Raw genomic sequence first — 25,731 nt, 5'->3', positions numbered from 1 at the left:
CTTTTTAAAACTATATTTAACTCGTAAATATTAAATAATAATATTTACGAACTTACTTGTCGAATTTGTGGCCCCGAAACCACTGAAAAGCGGGCTGTTACATGTTCCATCAATGATGTCAATTAAATATTAATTTAGGTAAATGACCAAAGTCTTAGGGAATTAAATTAAAATTATCTAAAGGACCAAAATGGTTAATTAACCATCTTTAATCTAGTTCTAGTGTACAAAAATAATGGGTGAGGATTAGCTTAAATAATTAAAGGTTTATTTAATTAAAACATAGTCAATTAAATTTAATTAACAAATTAGTCCTAGTATAAAATAAAAGTTAGCAGAGAGAATAGTATCATCTCTTTCATTCCCATTTTTTACCATCCAAAAATAAGAAAACATAAGGAAGGAAGCCATTTTCATGTTCTTACATTCGACCAACAATTGGGTATGCAATTTAAGTCATTTTCTTGTAATTTTTATAGATTTTAGGTCATATGAGCTTGATTTAGCTAGCCCATGTGCTAATTTTTGAAATTGTTAAAGCTTTATAAAGTTTTTGGTGTTGAGAATTAGATGAAATTGCTGTGAAATTGTTAGAAATTAAGCTGAGTTTAAGGAAATGACTAAATTATAAAGTTTAATTGTTAGTTTAATACATTAGGGACCAAATTGAATAAAATGAAAATTATTATAAAATTTGGTAGGAATAGGAAGTAGAGGGCCCGTAATGAATGTATATTAAATTATATTTTAAACCGAGGCTCAAACTTCGACGTTATGGCTATTTTTAATTCAAAAACTAAATTGAATAAAATGTAAAATTTTAAGGTATTAACAAAATGAATTCATATAGGTTTATTCATATCATGGCATAATATGAAAAAGTTTAGTATCGATTGATTGTATAAAATAATTGTATACCTCATTGCCCATGGCCAGCTTTTTTTGGCCTTAGCTTGAGTGGTCGGAGGACACTTATTATCAAGAACTGTTTTAAGTTTCTTATAGCCCAGGACATTTATCAGGTTCCTTTTCCATTCGTTATAGTTATTTTCATTTAGTTTGTTTCCAGTGAGTTTGTTTAATAAGAGAGTTGGTGCTATTTTTGAATTGAAAATAAAATATTCATATATTAATATATTCGTATTAAGAAAATGTTTGAAAATGTTTTGCAACATTACGATATGCATTAGGATGATGCATGTGTCTTACATTAAACCTTGAAAACATTGTAAATTGTTAAAATGATAATTCTTACACCTATTGAATTAAGACACTTTAGGGTGATCATGACCAACTAGTAAGAACTTGGGTTTCCATCCAATTAGCACATGGACCTAATTCCTTAGGCATTCACACATACTAATAATCGTGTAGCATTTGGCCATCTTTGCAACTTAAGTAGAGCTCCTTAGGGAGTTACTTAATCTCACACCCCAAATTTTTTAATCTGTATTTTGAATGGTTTACCAAGTGGATTTGGTAAGGAACTTGTAAGTGGACCCTTCTAATTAACAAGATTAGACTAGTTTTCTTTAGGTGTATCCTCTAGCGAACAATTTTGTTGTATTCTACCATCTTGTGGCCTTTCATTCCGTGTTTGGCGAGCTCTTGTGTTTTGGTGAGCTCTTCCGTGCGTGAACACACTAGTGGCGAGTTCAATTGTTGCAAAGTTAATCATTCAATTATTAACTCACAGTTGGTGGGACACGTACCAGTTATGTGTCAAACCTTAGGGAAAGAAACGTGTCACTATGCATGACACTTAGAGAGTCTTACTGGTTGTGTTTAATTATTGGAATCGTGTGTGCATGTAATGTGATTAGGGATCTTGCTTAAAGTGGAAAGAGTTTAGTTTTATATTAAAAATAAAGGTATAAAAGAGTAAAGACTTTAATTTTCCTTTCTCAGTTCTTTTTTATCTCCGAAGAAAATTAGAAGTGTTCTTCGTTGCTTAAAGGAAGACCCTGCCATTATATCCTATTTATAAATTGAATTTAGAGCCAATTACTAGTAATTTCTTAAGTCCTCATTTAGTTTAAATATTAGGAAATTTAAGAGAGGTTGAAGTTGTATATATAAGTTTTCACAGGAAGTTTTGGAAGGAAACTTTCTTTCGGTTAAATTGTTCCATGTTGTTGATCCTTATTGCTATGTAACAGTCTCGATTGTTTCTGTATTTAATGGATATGTTTGATTGTTATTAAGTGTTGTTAATTATTAAACAAGCTTGAGAAGTAATCTAGTGGCTAAGCACCTTATATAACTCCTAAATGACCCAAGTTATAGCCTCCATAACATCATTTTATTTTTTTTAATTCATGCAAATTTAGACAACCTTCCTCTGCAAAAACCATCCACCTTATAGCATGAACTCCTATTCTTTATTTTTTTGTAACTCTATATTTTAAATTTGAAAAGGGTGAAACTTTTAAAATTATTGTGCTTTACTCACCCTAACTCTCTTGCGCCCGTCTTGAATGCTTTGTTGGGGTGTTTGACTAGGTGACCGTCCACTCCACTCCATTTCACTCTATCATTTTGTTTTGTTTTCATAAAAAGTTTCTCTCTTTTTTCCTCTTTCTTGTGCCATCCCCTTAAGGTTGCACCTCATCTTCTTTCTTTTATTTTTGCTTAATATTTGTATCGCAAACCAAATCACCACCCAACAACCACCAAATCACCACCCTATCACCACCAAACCACCACCACATCAAAACCGTACCACAACACATTTCTTTACTTGTTTTTCTTCTCTTCTATTTCTAGTTTCTTTGATGATCATTTAGAAACTTTATTTCCTTTCTTCTACCGAAATTTCAAGTGATTCTTTCAGACTTCTTCAAACTTTGAAATATTTGTCAATATTTGGGTAACTACTATATTTTATTTTCTCTTTTAATTTTTATTCTCTTATCTATTTTATTTTCTTTTCATGAACTTTAATCCAATTCATTCAAAATTTTCATTAAACTAGATCTTCACACAAACTCAAGTCATCAACTTTAGAAGTGTTCATCTTGGATCATTTTGGAATAAATGAGTAAGTATATAAGTTGTGAAGTTGTGGATGATTTTTATTTTGGATAATTCTTTTACTGGAGATAAAAGAATACTAATTACATGAACAATTTCTTTAGGTGAAAATCAAAGTCCTAATTCTTTTGGATTAGAGATGATCAAGATTTAGTTGGATTTACGATTCAAATTGAAAAAGGTGTGCATTTTATACAAGTTAAATACGTAAGGATTTAATTAAAATTTATCAATCTATTATACAAAGGAAAACATATTATTTTTATTGTTACAAAAGAGGGACTTTGTGGTTTTAAGGAAAGTTATTCTTACTTGATTTTTATTATATGATGTGACAAATATTATTATGATTGATAAATATTTTCTAATCCTATGTTGTGCAAAAATCATGGCTATTTATTTATTGTGATAATATGGAATACCATGGATAATGAAACCTATATGTACATGAAAGCATGATTATCATGTTAATTGATTTGCTATGTGATTTGTGTGCCATGATGCATTACATTGGGTTGAGACATGTGTAAGGAGGAAGATGTGGTAGTATTAATCTACAAATTTGGTGGTCTATCCATGATCTGCCGTAATTCGGTATAGCAGATTAAACTAGATTTCGCACTTTAGGAATTTGAACATAAGCATTTTAGTTATGTTTTAATTACTTTTCAGCAAGTTTAGATAAGTATAATAAAATGTTTTATTCGAGTCTTTTATTGACCTTAGGGGCTGAAAGAGGCCTAAGGGTGAGCTAATACACTTTGTGAGTGTGTAGGAGACCATTAGAAGGCATAATAACTCAATATTGGTTGCTAGGTTGCAACACGGAGCATTAGATGTTGCAACATAGGGAGCAGAGTTGAAGAAACCCAAGATTGTCTTCAATGTCGTTACACAAGACTTGGTGTGTCGCGACATCACCTCTGTACGGGAAATTAATACGAGCCAGGGGCATTTTGAACCATTCAATCCAACTTTAAGCTCAAGAACATTAGTTGATCTAGTTAAGGGCGATGACCAACCTAAGTCTATAAATAGGCTCAACTAAAACATGTTATGGACACCTTTCCTTTGTATAAATTTCTCTTTAGTTTTAGATTTTAGGTTTTATTTTCTTTTTGGGTTTAGACTTTATTTCCATTCTTGTTATTTACTTTCGGGAAGAAATTAGATTCTAGAACTTTTTTCGAACTCTGTGAGGATTCTACGCATTAATTCAATACAATTAGGCTTCTTTTAAACTCTATTCTTAAAATTATTCTTTATGCTCATTCTCCTATTCAAGTTTATATTTTTTATTAGACCCATGATGAACTAATCCTTCTGTGGGGGATTAGTGAGTGGAGGTATAAATAATTAACTAGTTTGTAGGGATTTCTTAATGAATCAACTGTTCAGATAGGAAGAATATAAACCCTAGGCCTGACAACCCTAGGAAGTCATTAAGGTAGGAATTAACCCAAAATTGGTATGGCCTATCTGTGAACACCTTATCCCTGAACTGATTTGGACTGTAAGGTCAGAAGATAAGTTGTTCTTGCTGACTCAGTATTTTAATGGACATGTCAAAAGATCCTGCTAGGTTTTGACTAGTTGGTTGAACAAGAAAACTCAAGACGAAAGTTGTTAAGATTATCGAAGCGAACTAATCACCCATGCCAAGATTTAATACATATTTCTTTAATTGCTACTTTCATTCATTTAATTTTCCTTTATTTATTTTATTATTATAATCCAAAAACTCTTATTTTAATTCTTCGTACTATTATTTTGATTAAATTATTAATTAGATCAATTTATGTTAGAATTAGAATTAATTTAGTGCTCGCCTCCCTTAGGTACGATCCTCAAAGTACTCGCCTACTCTGTTGTAACTATATTACAACCTGACCCATATACTTGCGAATATCGTTTTTCCACATCTTTTGTGCAGGATTTCTACTCTGGACGCTGGTATGTCTGGACGTAGTCAATCCACAACCTACATGTTTTGGCAGCTTGTCTACGAATTTGGTGGCATTCCCCACAACTATATGTACTTGCAGCTTGTCTTGGAATTTGGTGGCTTTGTCCACATAAATGTCAGTGTATTTTGGATGAATGAGTTCTAGGGAGCTCCTTTTGGTGTGTAGCAGTGATGGGTAGAATGTTTTAAAACAATTTGTATAATTTTTTTACAAAAAGGTGCATTACCATAATCATGTGCATAAAAATTTGTTATTGCATATGCTAAGTATGTGCTTATTGTTATTTAATGTGTTATAAATTTCACACTAATCTTAAAAGCTTACCCCATTAGTTTATTAACCTTTGAGATGATTCAGGAGCTTAATACTTAGATTCAACATATGGAGGAGTCTCTCAGATCAGTTTTTTAATAAATGGTTTATAAACTATTCATGTTGTTATTTTGGACATTGGACATTGAACTTTTTATGGGTTATTTTTACTTTTAATTTTTAAATTGTTGTAATGCCCCAAAATTCAAGTTTTTTTATTTTTTCATGTTTTGTCACAAATTACTTATTTGCTTCAATGGCTAAGTGATTTGGGTGTGTATGGGGGTGTTTGAGAAGCTTGGGTTCAAGTCTTGGCTTTTGCAGAATTTTTAGTTTTGCTCTTAATTGAATTTGGACATTGGCACTTAGGCCTTATAAATATTAGTGTTGGTTTTATATCACAAAAAGGGCTTGTGGTCTGGTGGCAAGATGGCGTGTTGAGTAACTGTGAGGTCTGAGGTTCAAGTCCTGGGTTGCGTAATGGAATATTTATCTTGTTGCTTGAGCTGGGTAGGTGGTGGAGTTGGACTAGAATACTGCTGAGTGGAGTTTGAATTGGTCATGGAAAGAGTTGAAGAGGATTTGATGGAGAAAATCAAGGAGGGATAAGGGGAGAGATTTGAGGAGAAAATTTAAGAGTGGGTTGAGAGGAGAGTTGTGCAGTTTGGGGAGTTTTCACCTTGGAAATTTCAGCTAGGGGTGTGGATATGCTGAGTTTGGTCTTTGGCATCTTGGGTAATCGGTGTCTTGCATTAGTTTCTCTACTTGTCTCAGTTTTGGTCAATTTCATATTGCAGCTTTTGGTTTTTGGCAAGTTTCTTCTCGGGTTTGTACACTTTCCTATTTCGTTTTCTTTTTCCTCTTCTCTCTGTTGGCCGAATATCCCTTCCTTCTTCCCTCTCATTTTTGCTGCCAAACTCTCCTTTCTCTTCTCCCTTTCCATCTCTCTCTTAGCCGAATCCCTTTCCTCTCCCCCTCTTTTTCTTTGACTGAATGTTCTTCTCTCTCTTTCTATTTTGATTCTTACCTAATATTATTTTATTTTGCTTTTGAACTGAGAACTATCTCATTTTGTTGTGTGGGGTTTAGCCGATTGTTATTCCTCTGTTTGATCACTCCCTGCGCTGATCTTCTTTTTGCCGCGGTTGTTGTTCGAGTGCTGCAAGTATTGTAGATTATCGGTAAGTCGTGATACTCCTTGCTTTTTGTTTTAATTGGTTCTTTTCCATTCTTTATCTTTAAGCTGAATACCCTCTTGGCCACTATTATGGCCTAATTTAGTCTATGAAGGTCATTGTGTGGTGCAGATTATCGTTGCAGCAGGTGATTGCTTTTGGGTTAGCGGTTTGGAATAGTAGGGTTGCCCTCATACAAGCAAGGTAAAGATGGTGATTTTTGGGTTGTGTGTAGAAAAAGAGAGGGTGTCTTACCCTAACGGTTAAAGGACTGGCATTGAATTATGTTGAATCTAGGTTGGTGTACGTGGAGGTTGCGCTCTTCTCGTAATCAGGTGTGTGATCACACCCTTTTAATTGTAAATCGACAAAAGCCAAAAAGCCGAAAAAGACAACGTTGAGACCATATGAGCGTGCGAACACTCGTGTGGTAAATCAAACCCATGAAACATGGTGTTGGACTGGAGAGGCTTCCATGAGCATTTTCATGGGTTTAGGTCAAAATAGGCCACAAATTACCGAAATACCTTCAAAGGGTAAAATTACCGAAATACCTCCGAAAGGTAAAATAATTGAATTACCCCCAAAGGGTAAAATGACTGAAATATCTCCATAAGGTAAAATGACTATTATACCCCTAGGAGTTGAAATATGTGTATGACCGATCTGCTCTATGATATATATATACATGACTGTTACTGAATATGACATACTGCATACACGTATGATTTATGACTTGACATACTGCATGGGGTTGGGATTCTGATATAGGGGAAGTATACTGTACTGGTGGCTTTGCCACATATAATGTTACTGGCAGCTTTGCTGTGTTACTGTTATTGGCAGCTTGGCTGCGTTATTGGTGTGTTGGCTGGGTGGGTCGATTTTATCCCCACATGGTGTGTTGGTGGTACGGAGTGCTGTGTTGACTTGATTGGGATGGGTCGCATCACAACATTATACTGATTTCTGTATTGGGTAGGGCCCACACTGTTACTGTAATGGTCTAAGGCCCACACTATACTGATACTGTATAGGGCTCAGGCCCAGACTGATTCTGCATGTTGCATAGTGATTGTTTAGAAGGGGATTACACACTGAGTTTCATAAACTCACTCTCTCCTTTAACTATGCAGGTAATCCAAAACCTTAGGCGATTCAGTGCTGCGAGGGACTCGGAGATGGCCACACAATCATTGCGGTTCACATTAGCCTTTATTTTTTTAATTTAATAATAAGTTGGGTTTTTTTTGTAATAAGGCCTTTAATTGGGTTTAAAATTTTAATTGGGCTATTGCTTTATATTTTATGCTGCTAGTTATATGAAAACGAGTTTTCAAAATAATTATTGTTTTCAAAGACACGAACTTTAATCGTTAGATTTAACAAATGCTTCCACATTTTAAATAAAATCTAAAATAACATTAGCAGTTAACAAGGCAAACATTTGGTTAATTGTACAGTTAAACTTTAATAAAGAGGTTTCCAAATTTAAGAAACGAGTTTTACCAACTAGTTTGAAGTTTGAGAAACACTTCAATGTGACACACTAGATTCGGCCATAACATCTGGGCCGAGTTTGTAACACCCCGAACCCGAGTCCGACATCGGAGTCGAACACGAGGTGTTAACAAACTTTGAAAAATTTCCAGACACTGCCCAATCTGTGTACTAGTCGCTTTAAAAATCATATCTTGAGCTTCACAACTCGAAAATCAGTTTCGTGATTTTTCCCTGAAACTAGACTCCTATGCCCATCTACATATTTTTTTCTAGAATTTTTGATCGGGCCAATTAGTACAGTTTATTAGTTAAAGTCTCCCATGTTACAGGAATCGACTACCCTGACCTTTGCGCATTACGGCTTGGATATCTCCTTGTACAGGGATCCAATACTGATGCTGTTTGTTTCTATAAAAACTAGACTCAGAGAGGAATCTATAAATATATGGTATGACTCCTAATTATCTCTGGTTAATTTATAATCAATTTCCAAAGTCGGAACAAGGAACCCAGAACCCGTTCTGACCCTGTCTCACGAGAACCTTAATATCTCTTAACATACTGTCCGTATGATTGTTTCGTTACTTTCCTATGAAAGTAGATTCTTCAAGGTTTGTTTACTTAATTTATTCGCTATTTAATTCCATTCCTACTATTTTAATGATTTTCCAAATCTACGTCACTGATGCTGTCAGCATCTACCTTTAAGGTAGGCTTTACCTATTTCATGGTTCAACTAGCCCTTTTTGCATACATAGCACAATTTATGAAAGTGATTAACCATCCCCGTGGCCAATCCTTGTCAAGCATATCCACACTAAATGATTATAACATTATACTTAAACACATATAAGCCATTTTCACATGGCTATCCAAAACTTATACATCACATAAAGTACTCGAAAAACAACAATGGGTCGTCCTAAACATGCCATATCAAAATTCAACCAAAAGAGTACCCAAAAGAGCCTTTGATAGTGTGGACGACTTCGACTTCAAGATCCCGAGTCCGATAGCTGGAGAACCAAAAATCTATAAAACAGAGGAGCAATGGAACGAAGTAAGCAATTTATGCTTAGTAAGTTTTGAGCAAGGAATTCCAGCATAACGAAAGAATAGCACACATTTAGCTAAACGGAATATTTCATAATACACAATTTCCGACATCAAACTTACTTCACAACGTTAACCCTTATGTACATACACAAAAGACCAACTTAGCCGAAGGCCGGTAGCTCGTTCATCAACTGAGCGAATATTTATTTGTAAGGGCTCGATTAAATTCAACACATACGTAACATATCCCAATATTGGGATGTTTTTCGAGTATTAGCTGAAATTTTACAGCAAGCTCATTCATTACCAAAATCACGTACCTTTGGAATTTAACCGGATATAGCTCCTCGTTCAAGTGCCTTCGGGACATAGCCCGGTTATAGTAACTCATACAATGCCTTCGGGACTTAACCCGGATTTTAAAACTCGCACGAATGCCTTCGGGACTTAACCCGGAATTAGTATCTCGCACAAAGGCCTTCGGGACTTAACCCGGAATTAATAACTCGCACAAATGCCTTCGGATCTTAGTCCGGATATAGTCACTTAGCACAAAGCCTTCGGGACTTAGCCCGGACAGCATTCAATTAATCATGCACATCTAACAATAATTCATGGCACATTCGTATTTCATTTTCATTTGCAAAACTCAAACACAAGGCACATATCATCCTTGCACATTCGGCTCAATAGCCACACATAGAGCATGATTTTCATTTGCTTAAAACATGATTTAATCACATCGTAATTTAAGCTCTCTTACTCAAGAACTTACCTCGGGTGTTGTCGAACGATTCCGCTAACTATTCGACCACTTTTTTCTTCCCTTTATCGGATCTATTTCCCCTTTGCTCTTGAGCTTAATTAAACAAATAAATTGATTTCATCATTTAGGCATCGAAAAGATGAACACAAGGCACTTAGCCCATATTTATACATTAGACATTAAAGTCACATACATGTGAAATCATGCATCAACACAACATATTAGCTAATTTTTCCCCCTTGGCCGAATATGCATGTCTATTTTTGGGGTCGATTTCAACACTTAATACACACATATACACACTAGTAAAGCATCCTCCCCCTTTCCATCAATTTAACACATGCATTGCTCATTAACATGCAAAGTTACATTCGGCCTTAGCACACAACTTGCTAGCCGATTCTTCTCCATTTAGCAACCAATGCACATATGTGCTCACACAAAAATGCTAAAAAGGAGGTTCAAGAATCATCAAGTCATCATCACATGCATCATTAACAAGCTTCATATTTAGCATGCAATGGCATTAACACAACCTCTACCTAGGTCGAATCTTAACTCATCCTCATGTCTCATCACCACCACATCAAACATCAACCAAGAATGATGCATCCATGGTCAAGTGTCATTTCCATCACATAGCAAGATTTAGACCATGGGCTAGGTAGAACTCAAGCTAACAACTAAAACATGCATGCATCTCATGGAACATCATCAAACATACCTTAGCCTAGCTACATGCATGGCCGAACCTCTTCACCTTTCTTCTTCCTTCCTCCTTAAAATTATTGGCCAAGGATGAACCAAAGGATGAGAAATTTTTTTTCTTTGTTTTTCTTTCTAGTTTCGGCAAGTATGAAGATGAGAAAAGGATGAACAAAAATTCTCTCCTTTCTTTTCTTTAGCTCACGGCAATGGGGGGGACAAACAACTACACACACATTTTTTTTTGTATTCACCATACTCCTTTTCATTATTTTATGCCCATGCCCCTTATTTTATTTGTTTTATCCCAACATTTTATGACACAAATTAACATATTTTATTTGTGCCATACTTATGCCATAATTTCCATAAAAAAATTGCACAATTGCTCATCATGCCCATCATGGCCGGCCACCTTGTTTTAAGGTGGGAAATTTGACATGCAAATCCACCTATTTCATACTATAAGTTATTTGGCCACTACAAATTAGCCTATAGCATTTGCAAAAATTTTCACATGAGTCACATTTCAAAATTTCACTCACAATTGGCAAAATCAAAGCATGAAATTTTCACACATGCACTTTCACATGAAATAAACATAGGATATAACATCTAATTATTATTGTGACTCGGTTTAGCGGTCCCGAAACCACTTCCCGACTAGGGTCAATTTTGGGCTGTCACAGAGTTTGGGGTGTTACAATTGCCATGCATGCTCGTTTGATGAATTTATAAATATTTTGAATTGTTTTTATTTAATTTATTATGATTTTTATTTAATTTAAAATAAACCTATAAATTTATGATTTTCTAAGAATTTTCAAAAGTCTGTTGCAAAATTTCTTTGCCAAAATCATTTTTAAGAAATAATTAACATATTAAAAATTATTTGTTTTAATGAAGTAAGACGATTTCTCGATAAAATAATGAACTTTTCAAATATTTGAGTTTTAATAAGGGTTCTTTCAAAAACTAATTTATTTAGTATTTAAAGCTTAAAGTTTTCGTAAAAAAACAACTTAAATTTGTTTGTTTTTAACAAGTAAATGTTTTGAATGTTTTTAATGTGGCTTCCAGAATTTGGCCATAACATCTACGCTGAGTTTAGAGGTTATATTTAGTGGTATCAGAGCCGAATTCAAAACTTGGACTACAGATTTTTAATTGGGTATTCATCGCTGTTTTAAAGAGTATATTAAAAATCTTTTTCTACTAAATTTAAAAATTAAAATTTTGAGAATTCGAGACTCTAATGTTGATTCTATAACACCCCAAACTTGGCCTAGATGTTACGGTTGGATCTGGCGTGTCACATTGAAGTGTCTATCGAATGATTAGACTCGTTGGTAAAAAATTGGTTCCAAGTTTAAAATTAACTTCTTTATTATTAAAGAAAAATGTTTGTCTTGTTATTAGATTTCGTTTTAATAAGTTAGTTTTAAATCGCGGAAGCTTTTTAAATTCTATTGTTTAATAAAAACACCCGTGTCTTTGAAAACAATAATAATTTTAAAACTCGTCTTCTCCTAACTCGCAGTTTTAAAATAGGTAAGCAAAAGCTCAATTAAAAATTTAAACCAACTCAAAGGCCTTATTACAAAAACAAAACCCAACATATAAATTAAATTAACAAAAAAGCAAGTGTAACAAGCAGTAGATGTGTGGCCACCTCCAAGTCCCTTGCAGCACCGAATTGCCTAAGGCTGAGGATTACCTATACAGTTAAAAGGAGAGGGTGAGTTTACGAAACTCAGTGTGCCATTCCCTACCAAACAGTCTGCACTGGGCCTAAGCCCAACGCGGTAATAGTACAGTGTGGGCCTTAGCCCGATACGGTAACAATGTGGGCCTTAGCCCAATACAGAAACAATATGGGCCTTATCCCATTATAGTAACAGTGTGGGCCTTAGCCCAAAACAGAAACAATGTGGGCCTTAGCCCAATACAGAAATAGTGTGGGCCTTAGCCCATTACAGTAACAGTGTGGGCCTTAGCCTAAAACAGAAACAGTGTGATAATGCAACCCATCCAAATCCATCCAACACACCACTCCGTACCACCAACACACCATGTGGGGATAAAATTAACCCACCCAACCAACACACCAATATCGCAGCAGAGCTGCTAGTAATAGTATCGCAGTGAAGCTGCCAGTAACTGTAACACCCCGAACCCGAAACCGACACTGGAGTCGAACACGAGGTGTTAACTGGCTTTAACCCCTTACAAAATTTATTTTTCCAGACACTGCCCAATCTGTGTACTAGTCGTTTTAAAAATCATATCTTGAGTTTCGTAACTCGAAAATCAGTTTCGTAATTTTTCCCAGAAACTAGACTCATGTTCCCATCTATGTATTTTTTTCTAGAATTTTTGGTTGGGCCAATTAGTACAGTTTATTAGTCAAAGTCCCCCAAGTTGCAGGGGTCGACTACACTGACCTTTGCCCATTACGACTTGGATATCTCCCTGCACGGGGCTTCAATACTGATGCCGTTTGTTTCTATGAAAACTAGACTCAGAGAGGAATCTGTACATATATGGTACGACCCCTAATTATCTCTGGTTAATTTATAATGAAATTCCAAAGTCGGAGCAGGGAATCCAGAAACCGTTCTGGCCCTGTCCCACAAAAATCTGATTATCTCTTAATATACTGCCCATATGATCTTTTCGTTACTTCCTCATGAAAGCAGACTCATCGAGCTTCGATTACATAATTTATTCATCAATTAATTCCACTCCTACTATTTTTAGTGATTTTTCAATCTCATGACACTGCTGCTGCCAGCATCTGTTACGAAAGTAACTAGGTCCATTTCATGCCTACCCTTGATCCAACTCAATCGAACATTCGTGCCATTTTCGCATGGCTTAAAGTTTACATGCCAAAATTCAAACACAACGTAATAGCTTATACATGCCAAAATGTTCTTCTAAGCCAACTAAGAAGAAAATACCAAAACTTGCTATCCGGTGTGATGACTTCGATGACGGCCCGACCCCGCAAAAAAAATAGATGAGTCCAAGCAACCTATAATGGGTGACAAGGAAACACCGGGTGAGTTTATAACTCAGTAAGTCATAAGCAATGCACTACTATACATCAATAACATTATCACAAGAGGAAACAAAATGGAATGAGACAATTTACTCCATCCATACCGAACCATACCATAGTTCCTCCAACCTATCGATTCAATTTCATACCAATTGATGCATTCACAATCCACATACTCATCAATAGGATATTCGAGGCATTTTCATAAATCATTTTATTTTCGTTACAAACATACAACTAAACGGCCTTTCACCCATTCTATGATAAATTTTATGTACGTGACTTCAAGTATATTTGTCACATAGGTTCAACTTACCGAGCTCAACACCAAGTATAAGCATAGCACCTATTAGCCATGTACTCAAGACACTTACCCGATCCGCTGTCCGCGATCGACTCAATAGTGTCGCACACATAGTGTCCATAATGATTCACGAATGTATATTGAGCCCGCACACTCAGTGCTATATAATCAACTCGCACACTTAGTGCTACGTAATCAAATCGCACACTTAGTGCTACATAGTCAAACTCGCACACTTAGTGCCGCATGGTCAATTTGCACACTTAGTGCATCATATTCATTTCGCACACTTAGTGCAACATAGTCGAATCGCACACTTAGTGCTGTACAATTTAATCCCGCGCACTTAGCGCCAATCTCATGGTCATAAATGGTTATCCCGCACGTTTAGTGCCGAGATCAACAACTCAGTACATCTTACCTCTTTTCTTTCATTCAACAATTTCATCATCACATACGTAAATGCATATATATATATGTATATTTATTCATTCCATTCAGCATCAATACATACACATTATGACCATTTGAAATAATACCAACTACATGCTTAATGACTTACCTCGTGTTGGGTAAGACGGTTCCAACTCGGCTACTCGATAACCTTTTCTTTGCCTTTGCTCGATTCACCTCCTTTAACTCCTTGAGCTAAATCAATAATTTAACTAGTTTAACCACCTTGCTAAATATTTACAATCCAATTTCACATGTATATGTATGTTAGTATATTCGGCCAATAGCCTCATGCAACTACCAAAGCCGAATCAACTAAATATACTTATGAATATATATATATATATCATCATCGAAATCACCTAAGTTTAGACATCAATTTTTAATTCCAAGCAAGTTGCCGAATGCAACCTTACTAAATTTTCATGGATTCAGTATACCATTACCATGGAATCAACAACCAAAAATTCATAGACAATTTAGGAAAATCACATTACAAATCTCAAATTCAAGCAAAGACCATGGCCGAAATGCATGTATACATGTACAATGTCAACTATAACATCATTTAAACACCTAATTTCATCTCATGAACACTTAATCGAGTTTTCCTAATCTAGCATATTTTCACATCTATTTGTAACATCATGTAAGTCCACATATAACTACATTTCTTAAGTCCCACATCTTAATGCCCATTATAGCCACTCCCCTAGTCTAAATCTAGCAATCGGCAACACCACCTTTCCACTATGTTAGCCGAATACTCATTCTCTTCCTAGTCCTAAGTTCGGCACCTCCAACAAAATAGCTTAACAATTTTCAACTTTCATGCTAACATAACAAGCAACTTAACACATCCATATAACTAGCATGCTAATAGCATCAAGGTATCAACTAGCTTTTATTTTTAAACTCCTTAGCCGAATCCTAACTCTCAACAACCCCAAATCCAACCATGGAATAGATAGAATCTAGACTCATCACCCCAAAGGTAGGGTAAGCTTCCAAAAATATCATTGAACATACCTTGGTCTAAAGGACCACCTTGGCCGAATCTTGCTTCCTCTTCTTCCTCTAGTTAGAACAATTGCAAAAGAAAGAAAATATGAACACTCCTTCTTCCCTCCTTATTAAGCATTCAAACTCCCTCATTTTTCATGCCACAGCATCAAACACTCTCCCTAGGCACAAGCAATGGCCGAATGCCTTCCAAGTTCTTTTCTCCCCTTCTTTTTCTTGGTTTTTCGGCTAGGAGATGGCAAGTATGACACCCATTTTTTTTGTTCCCTTTTCTATTATTATCCCCATCATTTGTTCACCAAAGAAACATATTAAATTAGAATGAGTGGAGCATTATCCCCAACCCCATGCAGTATGCCATGTCATAAATGATACGTGTATGCAGAATGTCATGCATAACATAGAGCAAACCAGACTTACATACATAAGGTCATAATAGTCATTTAATCTCCTAGGGGTGTAATGGTCATATTATCATTTGAGGGTATTTCAGTCATTTTATCCTGTGGGGGTATTTCGGTCATTTTACCCTTCGGGGGTATTTCGGTCATTTTACCCTTCGAGGGTATTTCGATCATTAGCCCACGAATCGAAAGTTGGCTTTACCACTCGAGCTTTCGCACGCCCATATGGTCTCAATTCAGTCCAACAGGTAGGAGTACGAAACCTACGGCCATATAATGCCTCGTACGGAGCCATTTGAATACTTGACTGGTAGCTATTATTATATGTGAACTCTACTAGCAGCAAATAGACTTCCTAACTACCTCGAAAATCCGCAACACCTCAACAAATCCTCCAATACTTGAATCACTCTTTCCGATTGACCATCTATCTGGGGATGAAATGCAGTACTAAAATTCAGTCTTGAACCCAAAGCCTTGTGTAACTTCTTCTAGAATCGAGATGTGAATCGAGGATCTCTATCTAATATCATAGAAACTAGTGCCCCATGCAATCTTACAATCTCAGCCACATACAGTTTAGCCAACTTCTGCAAAGAGTAATCAGTACGGATTGGTATCAAATGGGCAGATTTAGTTAATAGATCTACAATAACCCAAACCAAATCCTTCTTGGTAGGCGTTAAGAGCAGCCTACTCACAAAATCCATGGTCACTCTCTCTCACTTCCAAAGTGGAATTTTAACTGGCTGAAGTAACCCTAAAGGTAACTGATGTTAAGCCTTCACTTGCTGACAAGTTAAACACTTACCCACAAAATCAGTAACTTCACGCTTAAATCTAGGCCACCAATATAGCTCACGAAGGTCACGATACATTTTATTCCCACTGGGATGCATAGCATAAAGACTACTATGCACCTCTCGCAGTATAGACTGACTCAAATCGTTATCCCTCAGTACACAGACTCTCCCATGGAAGCATAGTACTCTTTTACTATTCAACCCAAAATTTGAAATTTCTCCACTCTTAACCTGTCGAAATCGAGGAACCAGCGATTCATCCAACAACTGTTTACTCTTAATCTGTTCAGTCTACACCAGTCTAACTTGTAACTCGGCCAACAAGCTACCATTATCAAACAAGCTAAGACGAGCGAACATCACTCTCAAATCAGATACAGTCCTACAGCTCAGTGCGTCAGCTACCACATTAGCCTTACAAGGATGGTATTCAATCAAGCAATCATAATCCTTAAGCAGCTCTATGCATCTTCACTGCCTAAGATTCAGCTCCTTCTGAGTTAGGAGATACTTAAGGCTCTTGTGATCCGTGTAGATAGTACACTTCTCACCATATAAATGGTGCCTCCAAATTTTTAGTGCAAATACCACAGGGGCTAACTCCAAGTCATGAGTAGGATAATTCACCTTGTGAGGCTTAAGCTAACGAGACGCATAAGCAACCACCTTACCCTCCTACATCAGCACACAACCCAAACCAATGTGTGATGCATCACTTAGACAGTGAATTCCTTCCCAAACTCTGGCTGTATCAAGATAGGGGCCTCAATCAAAACTTTTTTCAATTTCTCAAAACTTTCTTGCTACTTATCAGTCCAGTTAAACGATACCCCTTTACATAGTAACTTAGTCAGAGGTGCAGCAATCAAGGAAAACCCCTCAACAAAACGTCTGTAATACCTTGCCAAACCCAGAAAACTTCGAATCTCAGATACGATCTTAGGTGGTTTCCATTTCAATACAACTTCAATTTTTTAAGGGTCAACTCTAATCCCCTTGGCAGACACCACGTGACCCAGAAATGTCACTTCTCGCAGACAGAACTCACACTTGCTAAACTTAGTGTAAAGTTGTTTCTCCCTTAAAATCTGTAGAACAATTCAGAGATGAACATCATGCTCATCCTCGGTTCTCAAATACACTAAAATATCATCTATAAAAACCACCATGAACCGATCCAAGTAGGGTTGGAATACTCGGTTCATCAGGTCTATGAAGGCTGCTAGTGCATTCGTAAGCCCAAACGGCATCACTAGGAACTTGTAATGTCCATAACGAGTCCTAAACGCAGTCTTATACACATCAACCTCCTTAACCCTCAGTTGATGATACCTAGAATGAAGATCTATTTTAGAGAAAATCGAAGCTCTTTGCAACTGATCAAATAAATCATTTATCCTCGACAAAGGATACTTTTTCTTGATAGTCAGTTTATTCAATTGTCGATAGTCGATGCACATACGCATGGACCTATCCTTCTTCTTTACGAACAACACTGGTGCTCCCCACGGAGACACGCTAGGTCGAATGAATCCTCGATCCAATAGTTCTTGGATTTGAGCTTTTAATTCCACCAGCTCCTTCGGTGCCCTGCTATAAGGAGCGATGGACACTGGAGCTGTTCCTGGCAGGAGCTCAATTCCAAATTCAACTTCACGGTTCAGAGGCAACCCAAGGAGCTCATCAGGAAATACATAAGAAAAATCCTTCATAGTTCAGATATCTCCAACAGAAGGACCCTCAGAATCAGATGTACCAATATAGGCTAGAAACGTCTCACAACCCTTGTGAACCAGTTTTTCGGCCCTTCGCTCCCCAATCACAACCACCTCCTTACCCTCAATAGTCTTTAATTCCATTCGCTTAGTAGCACAATCCAAACTTGCAAGGTATTTAACCAACCAATCCATTCCCAAGATTAGGTCGAATTCACCAAACGGTAGCTCCATCAAATCTGCTAGAAATATAACTCCTTGAACCTCTAGGGGCACATCTCTGATCAATTTGTCTACCCTTACTAATTGTCCTAGTGGACTTAACACAGTCATCTCAATAACAATACTCTCACGCATGATACCTAAGTTGCCAGACACAGTACATGCAATGTAAGAATGCGTAGACCCTATATCAATTAAAGCAGTGTAAGGTACATTATAAATTAGGAACGTACTGGTTATAACATCTAGAGCATCACCATCCTCTCAGCGAAAAGCAGCATAAACCAGTGCTGGCTATCTCGCCTCAATGTTACCAACACCTCTTCCTGACGTTCCACGACCTCGTCCCACACCATTTCCACCTCTAACCTGCCCACGACCTCTCTATGGCTACTGACCACCTCTTGCTGGCTGAACAAAACCCTAACCTACAAATGGCATCTAAACCGACCTCTGAGGACAATTCTTAACTTGATGCTCCATAAACCCACATTTGAAACATGCCCCAATCTTTTTCGAACACTCACCTAGATGATGTCTCCCACAATCAGCACAAGGCTGTGGTCTTGCAATAGAAACCCCAACTTGGACTGGCCCATCAATCTTGACCTTCTTTTTAGGCCTTCTAGAAGAACTTAGGGCTCTGGATCCCTCTTATACCTGCCCCTATCTTTCTTACACTTCTGGTACTTAGAGTGCTACACATCCTCAGCGATTTTTGCCTTTTCAACAAGGGCAGCAAAATCTCGCTCCCTGTGCAGAGCATCAAGACTCATAACTCATCCCGGAGGCCGCCCTCAAATCGCACACAGAGTTCATATTCAGTTGCCACTATATTCAGCCACAATTTTATTCCCCTGGATCAAACTCAAAAATTCCTTTCTTCGGACGTCCACATAACTTGAGCCCACATACGTTCCTTAAAGAAATCCCACATTGTAACGAAGCTCACTAAGTATCATTGTACTTACAAGGTTTTTTATTGTTTTTCAGGTATATGGGGAAGAGACTTGGCCTGGAGGGACAACGCTAGGAGCACACTAATCGAGTGTTGGAATGGGCTATTATGCATACAGTGGACAAGTGATGTAGTTTAAGATTTACGTCATCTATATATGCCTTCCATAAACCTCTATTTTGTAACGATTCATGTCAAATTTTTTGAAACTAATTATTTTAATATATTTCTCTCGTTTTAGAACGTTAAATTATTCACTTACAATAATAAATAAAATATTTAAGATAATGAGAAATATTAGACTATTTTATTAAATTTGTTAATAATATGTGTAGTAACACCTGAGATCCAGACCCAATAAATCGGGTTTGGTGGAGGCTGTTACAAGTTGGTATCAGAGCCTGATTTAGCCGGTTCTCGGGTAGTTACTCTGGAAAGGAACCTTGTATGCATAATACGCCAAACCTAGCTTAGTCTCTCAAGTATGTGGAAATTATGTTTGTGTGAAAGGTAGTTATTGTTGTAATATAATAAGTAAGATAGTGATGAAAGGCAAGGAATTGATTCATTAGTAAAGATTAAAAGATATTACATTGTTTGAAAAAAACAACAAAATTAAAGATAAAATAAAAAGAAAATCTATTCTTTTACTCAGTGGGTTTGGCGGGAACCTCTTCTATTGTAGGAACATCTTCTATAGTAAGGATTTATTATGTTTTTTCCACATTAACTAGAGCTTGTTCTAAGTCAATTAACCCTTCTGAATTTTCTTCATCCTTTACTCCAAGCGTATTAAGGGTAAAGAAACCAAATGTTTATTTCTATTTCAATTAAAAAATTTTCTCATCTTTACCATTGGGATGATACACAATAAACCTCAGCGAATCAGTAGGGATGGCTTTAAGAAAATCAAAGTCTACCTGACATAAGTCATTGGGCTAGTAGGTACCTGAGTGTGAAGAACCAGATTAGATTTTAACTCGAGTAGGGCCTTAGTTAAGTTTCTTGTGGTATCTTCTTGAAATTACTTAAAGACTTTCTCATTGGATTGGCGAAGACTATCCAATTTACCTTTATGACTTAGCTCCTAAGTTTTGAGTTGCTCTTTTAGAGAGGTTTCTGACAACTCTTGGTGAGTGGTGTGATGCCACCTGATTAAACACCCACAAAAGGCATAAATTTCTTCATGATGCTATGCACTATTATTGGGATGAACCCTTCTTATTTAAACATTCTACTAATAAAATCATTTGAAAGTGTGTCCATGACAACAAAATACACAATATTTTGCAGCAATGTCATTCAGCTCCATATGGAGGACATTTTTGAGGAATGAGAAGCACCGAAAAAGTACTTCAATCGAGATTCTATTGGTCAAATTTGTTCAAAGATGCTCATGAATTATGTCAATCGTGTGACCGTTGTTAAAGAACAGGGAATCTATCTAGGAGACATGAAATGCCGCTGCAAAGTATATTGGAGGTTGAGTTCTTTCATATATGGAGAATAGACTTTCAAAGGCAAGATAAAAGACTGAACTTTTTAGTGTGTACTGGGAGGACGATTTTTGTGGCATTACAGAGGAGCATTATGCTGTGACAACCTAGGTGATGAGGTGTTAAATTATCAAGGGTTGACCGATTAGAAAAGTCCAAAGAAGAGAGTCCTTGAGCAAATTAACCTAATAAATATTTTTTGGGAGCCTTAGGAAGTCAACCTATATTGTAGGGCTAGGTCATTTTATTTTTCCCCCCAAGAATTTCTTTCTTTTCTTCTCACCACATCACAAACTTCCCTAGCACATTTTATCTTCCCTAAAACTATCATCATTAAACCTCTTATTTCCCTCTCCCCAACTGTTCACGTTTTACGTTTCTCATAAAGGTCTCACTTTCGTGATTTTTTTATCTTTAACGTCTACTTCGTTTCCTTTACACTACATCTCTCAAAGATTTCTCTTTGTTCTTTCTTAATAGCTCGAGTCAAGAATGCTTCTAAAACCGCAGAGTCATTGCGCACTAATGTTTCTAAACCAAAGACATTCTTCAACTCTGTTGCGGCTACAAGATACTCAAATAATATTCTAAAGCATCCTTTTTTAGCAGAGATTCTTATTTAAGGACAAACTCTATATGGGGTAAATGACAAGTGTAACACCCTTAACCTATATTCGTCACTGAAATAAGGTTACGAAGCATTATTGTAAAAATGTAACTTTAAAACATACATTTTCAAACTTTAATATAAAAAATCGTAATCCATTTATAGACATGAATATCGTCCCTTAATCGAGGCCTCGAGGCCTTAGAAACACTTTATAAATGATTAGAGAATAAATCAAAAACATTTAGAATATTTAAGAAAAATTTAGAAAAATTGAGCTGCAGAGGTCACACGACTGAGACACATGCCCGTGTCTCAGGCTGTGTAACAATCGAAATAGGGACACATGGCCGTGTAACTGCCTAACTTGTAACCTTTAAAAACTACAGGGGACACATGACCATGTCGCATGGCCGTGTGTCACACATGGCTAAGACAGACATCCGTGTCTTAAGCCACGTGGATATGAAATTGGCCAAAATCAAGCCATTTCCATCACCCATTTCAAACATGTACCTACAAGCAACTTACACCTATGATCAAGGCACCAAAACATGCCAAAACATGCATAACATGACCAATTCAAATGACCAAATTTCATTCAACCAATATGCCATATAGGCACCTCAATCACAATCAAAAAAATATAACTAAACTTATGAATAATTGGTCATACTTCAATCATACACATCTAACTCAATTCTATAACAAAACATGCCACATTGCATCTACTCCACCACATACCATATTGGCTATTGAAACATGCATCAACTTACCTATATTAACAAACATCAACAAGATGCCATAAGTACCAAAAGTGTACTAACCATAATAACACATATACAAGTCAAACTTATCAACTAACATAAACAACAAGTCAACCTATACATGTCATTATAACCTTGGTCGAAACATCAAAAACTACCAATATAATTGTTGGATAGTGTGATAGATCTTCGATGAGCTTCCAAACCAATCGAGCTTTCGATTATCTATAAAACATGGGAAAGAAAATTACTGAAGCATATAATGGTTAGTAAGTTCATATATCATGAATATAACGTACCATTTCAATGCATAACCTTATAATTTAAACATGATACAATCCAACTAGAAGCTTGGCACAAGCCTAAGCATCATCAACAACTCATGTTAGTGCATTGATAGCACTAGAAAGAACATAGGTTTTCCTCCTTACTTATTGGTTAAATTGTTCCCATTTAGTTATCTTGAGCAGATATTTTAGAATTTTTAGTTTAGTAAATTGAATTTTATAATTAAGTGAATCCTAGCCTATTTTATCCTTAATTTTGCTACCTTTTATAATTAATGTCGTTGCATGAGTTAATTCCAGATTGCATCCAGAATTGTCGCCGCACCTAATAGTTTTTTGGATAAGAACTATAAATGTATGAGTTATCCAATCTGGTATAACCAACTTGTATGTACAAGGACAAAATAATTTTGAGGAAAGGACACTTGTACTGTTGGAGGAGGATATAAAAAGTTGACGTGAGAAGAAAAATAGAAAAAAAAGGCTTTTTCTTGACCATCATCTTCTTCATCCTACCTTGAAGCTTGCGGGTATGGTAACTTAAGCCTCTCATGGGTGAGCCAACGTTAAAATTGATAAAGGTTAGCTTCTAACGATGAGACCTAAGTGCAAGACAAGAGGGAATAGAGAGATTTAGTCGAGTTTTCATGAATAGTATTCTCTACTCAATTATTTCTTATTTCTTTCTAAATGCTAGTGATTACTCTTTGTTTTCTATTTGTATGGAAGTACACATGAATTCTTGGTGAAATGTTATCTTATTCAATCTTGCTTTTATTGTTTAACCTTGGGGTTTGAATGTTTCTTAACACGAAAGTGTTATTGCAATCACTGACACTGGAAAGTACAGTGACAGTTCGAGCCAACAAGCATTACAATGGAAGTTGAGTGAGGATTAGAGGAATTTAGTCCACTTGTTCTTGATAGTGCCATATTGCCATCATTGGAAGGTGGGGTTAATGTGCATGTTTAAGTCTCAGATTAAATAAAGGAGTGACGCTTGGTAAGATATACATTGAAATTTATTGCGTCAACAATCACATATCCTTTTATACCTTGTGGGCACTTAATATTCTACTGAAGATTCATGTTGGGGATCCCAGTTTATCATTAGCATATTTTATTTTATTGTGTTCAAGTTGTTGCTCTGACAACTATCCTCATAATATATCTCGTTCCTATCTAGTTATTGCACCAACATTAAATGTAACACCCAAAACCCGGCCAAGAAGTTAGGCCCGAATTTGGTGTGTCACATTGAAGTGTTTTTCGAAAACTGTGTTTTCATTAAAGACCCTTCATGAAATTTCAAACTTTTTTCCATTTAAAACTTGTATAAAACCTCAGTTTGCATTTGTTTATTTTCAATCGTTGTTAATTAAAAAGTTATTACCTTCAAACCCTTATTGTTAAAGAAAGCTTAATTTAAAGCAAATGATCTATGAAAATGTGATATTTAAAAATTGAGGTGCGGAAACATAATGTTAGAAAATAGCTATTATTTTGGAAAATCGTGTTCTACTTCTAGCAGATATAAATCACAATCACATAAAATCTCAAATTTAAAATCCAGAAATTATAGAGGCATTATTACAACCTGAATCAAAATCAAATTGCTTAAGTAAATGAGCAAAACAGAATAAAACAAGTGTAGTTGTGTGGCCCTCTCTGAGTCCCACGCAGCTCCGAACTGTCAAATGTTGGGGATTACCTGAAAGGTTAAAAACGAGGCGAGTTTACGAAAGCTCAATGTGTAAACCCCTTATTAAAGAAACAAAATCAGTCTAAGCCTGAGCCCTTAACAGTAAAAGTATAGTGTAGGCCTTAGCCCAATACAGTAATGATGGCAAATGGGCCTTAGCCCCCATCAACCTCGGTTGGGCCTTAGCCCATATCGAATGGCACATATAACATATATATGGGCCTAAGCCCATCTCAATATCAGAATCAGTATATGCAATGTGTAAATACCCAAACCAACCCTGCACTCCGTCTCCTGTCCAACCCTGCACTCCTTATGTATCACCGGTTGTAGCACTAACCAATATTGTAGCAGAGCTGCCAATCACATAATCTGCTTAAAGCCACGGTGGGTCCACAGTCGTCTCATGCGACCCGTGTGACCCTCACATATAAATCACTTCCTCCAATACAAGATCCCAACCCCATGCAGTATGTCATGTATGTAGTATGCCGTGCTCAGAATCAGTCATATCATTCACAGTTAAGTTAATCAAACCATAGCACAAATCAGTTATTTACCCTCGAGGGGTAAAATAGTCATTTACCCTTTAGGGGCATTACAATAATTTTCTCCAACAGGGGCATTTTGATCATTTAACAACCTTTTCGAAGGTCTACAGTAGCCTCGAGCGACACAGATAACCTAAATGGTCATAATGGTGTAAATGGGCCCAAGACCCATATTCGGCCTAAGTGGGCCCACACGCTCGTGCGGCCCATTTAGCCCAAATTTAGTCATGACTATATGAACTACATAGCCCAGACCAATATTTGTCACTTAATATGGATTTTATTCATGTGAGGCCCACGAGCCCATTGGGCCAACACGACCCATTTTAGCCTATAACAGCCTAAGGGTACGAGAATGCTCGTGGTGGCCTCTATAGTAACACCACGTTCCGTGGGCTCGGTTCACCACACGAGTGTTCGTACGCCCATGTGGCCTCAATCGCTTTACTTCTGGCTTTTCGACTTTTTGACTTTTGCCGATTCACTGAAGAGACAATGTGATTACACATACTTTCGGCTTTACGACAGTAATGTTTTATGGTGTACAATTACACACCTCTTTAAGCAACCGTTCCATGTTTCTCAAGCGCCCAACCTACATTCATTTCACATACAGTCAACCTTTCATATATTATTGTTCAAAGCTCTTAATCCCCAAACAATAATCACTACCAACCTTGATTGAGTACCACGCGATGTACTCCTTTTAGATCGCTGACTAAGAACAATTGTATGTCTCTTGCCGATTTACTTAATCGATTAATAGAAGGACGGAGCTCGACGGCTTGGTAAGCTTCTCACCCCTTCACTTCTTGGGAACACCTAACCCATCGATCACCACAACAAGAGGAAAGGATC

The 25,731-nt window shown here is 36.6% G+C and overlaps 1 long non-coding RNA gene across 2 annotated transcripts; it reads left to right on the top strand.

Moving 5' to 3' along the window:
- The first annotated feature begins 2,511 nt into the window (after window positions 1-2,511).
- LOC121219077 (uncharacterized) lies at window positions 2,512-7,773 on the top strand. Of its 2 annotated transcripts, XR_005915671.1 has the most exons (7): window positions 2,512-2,869; window positions 2,975-3,040; window positions 3,138-3,214; window positions 4,967-6,493; window positions 6,620-6,691; window positions 6,785-6,822; window positions 7,624-7,773. It is a non-coding gene; the product is annotated as an uncharacterized lncRNA (long non-coding RNA). The 2 variants fall into 2 exon arrangements; XR_005915670.1 differs by having other exon boundaries at window positions 3,138-6,493.
- Window positions 7,774-25,731: the final 17,958 nt, after the last annotated feature.

Source organism: Gossypium hirsutum, chromosome D07 (genome assembly GCF_007990345.1).
Source record: "Gossypium hirsutum isolate 1008001.06 chromosome D07, Gossypium_hirsutum_v2.1, whole genome shotgun sequence".
Lineage (NCBI taxonomy): Eukaryota > Viridiplantae > Streptophyta > Magnoliopsida > Malvales > Malvaceae > Gossypium > Gossypium hirsutum.
Note: the sequence above shows the minus strand (reverse complement) of the source record. Positions and strands in the feature narration are given on the sequence as shown.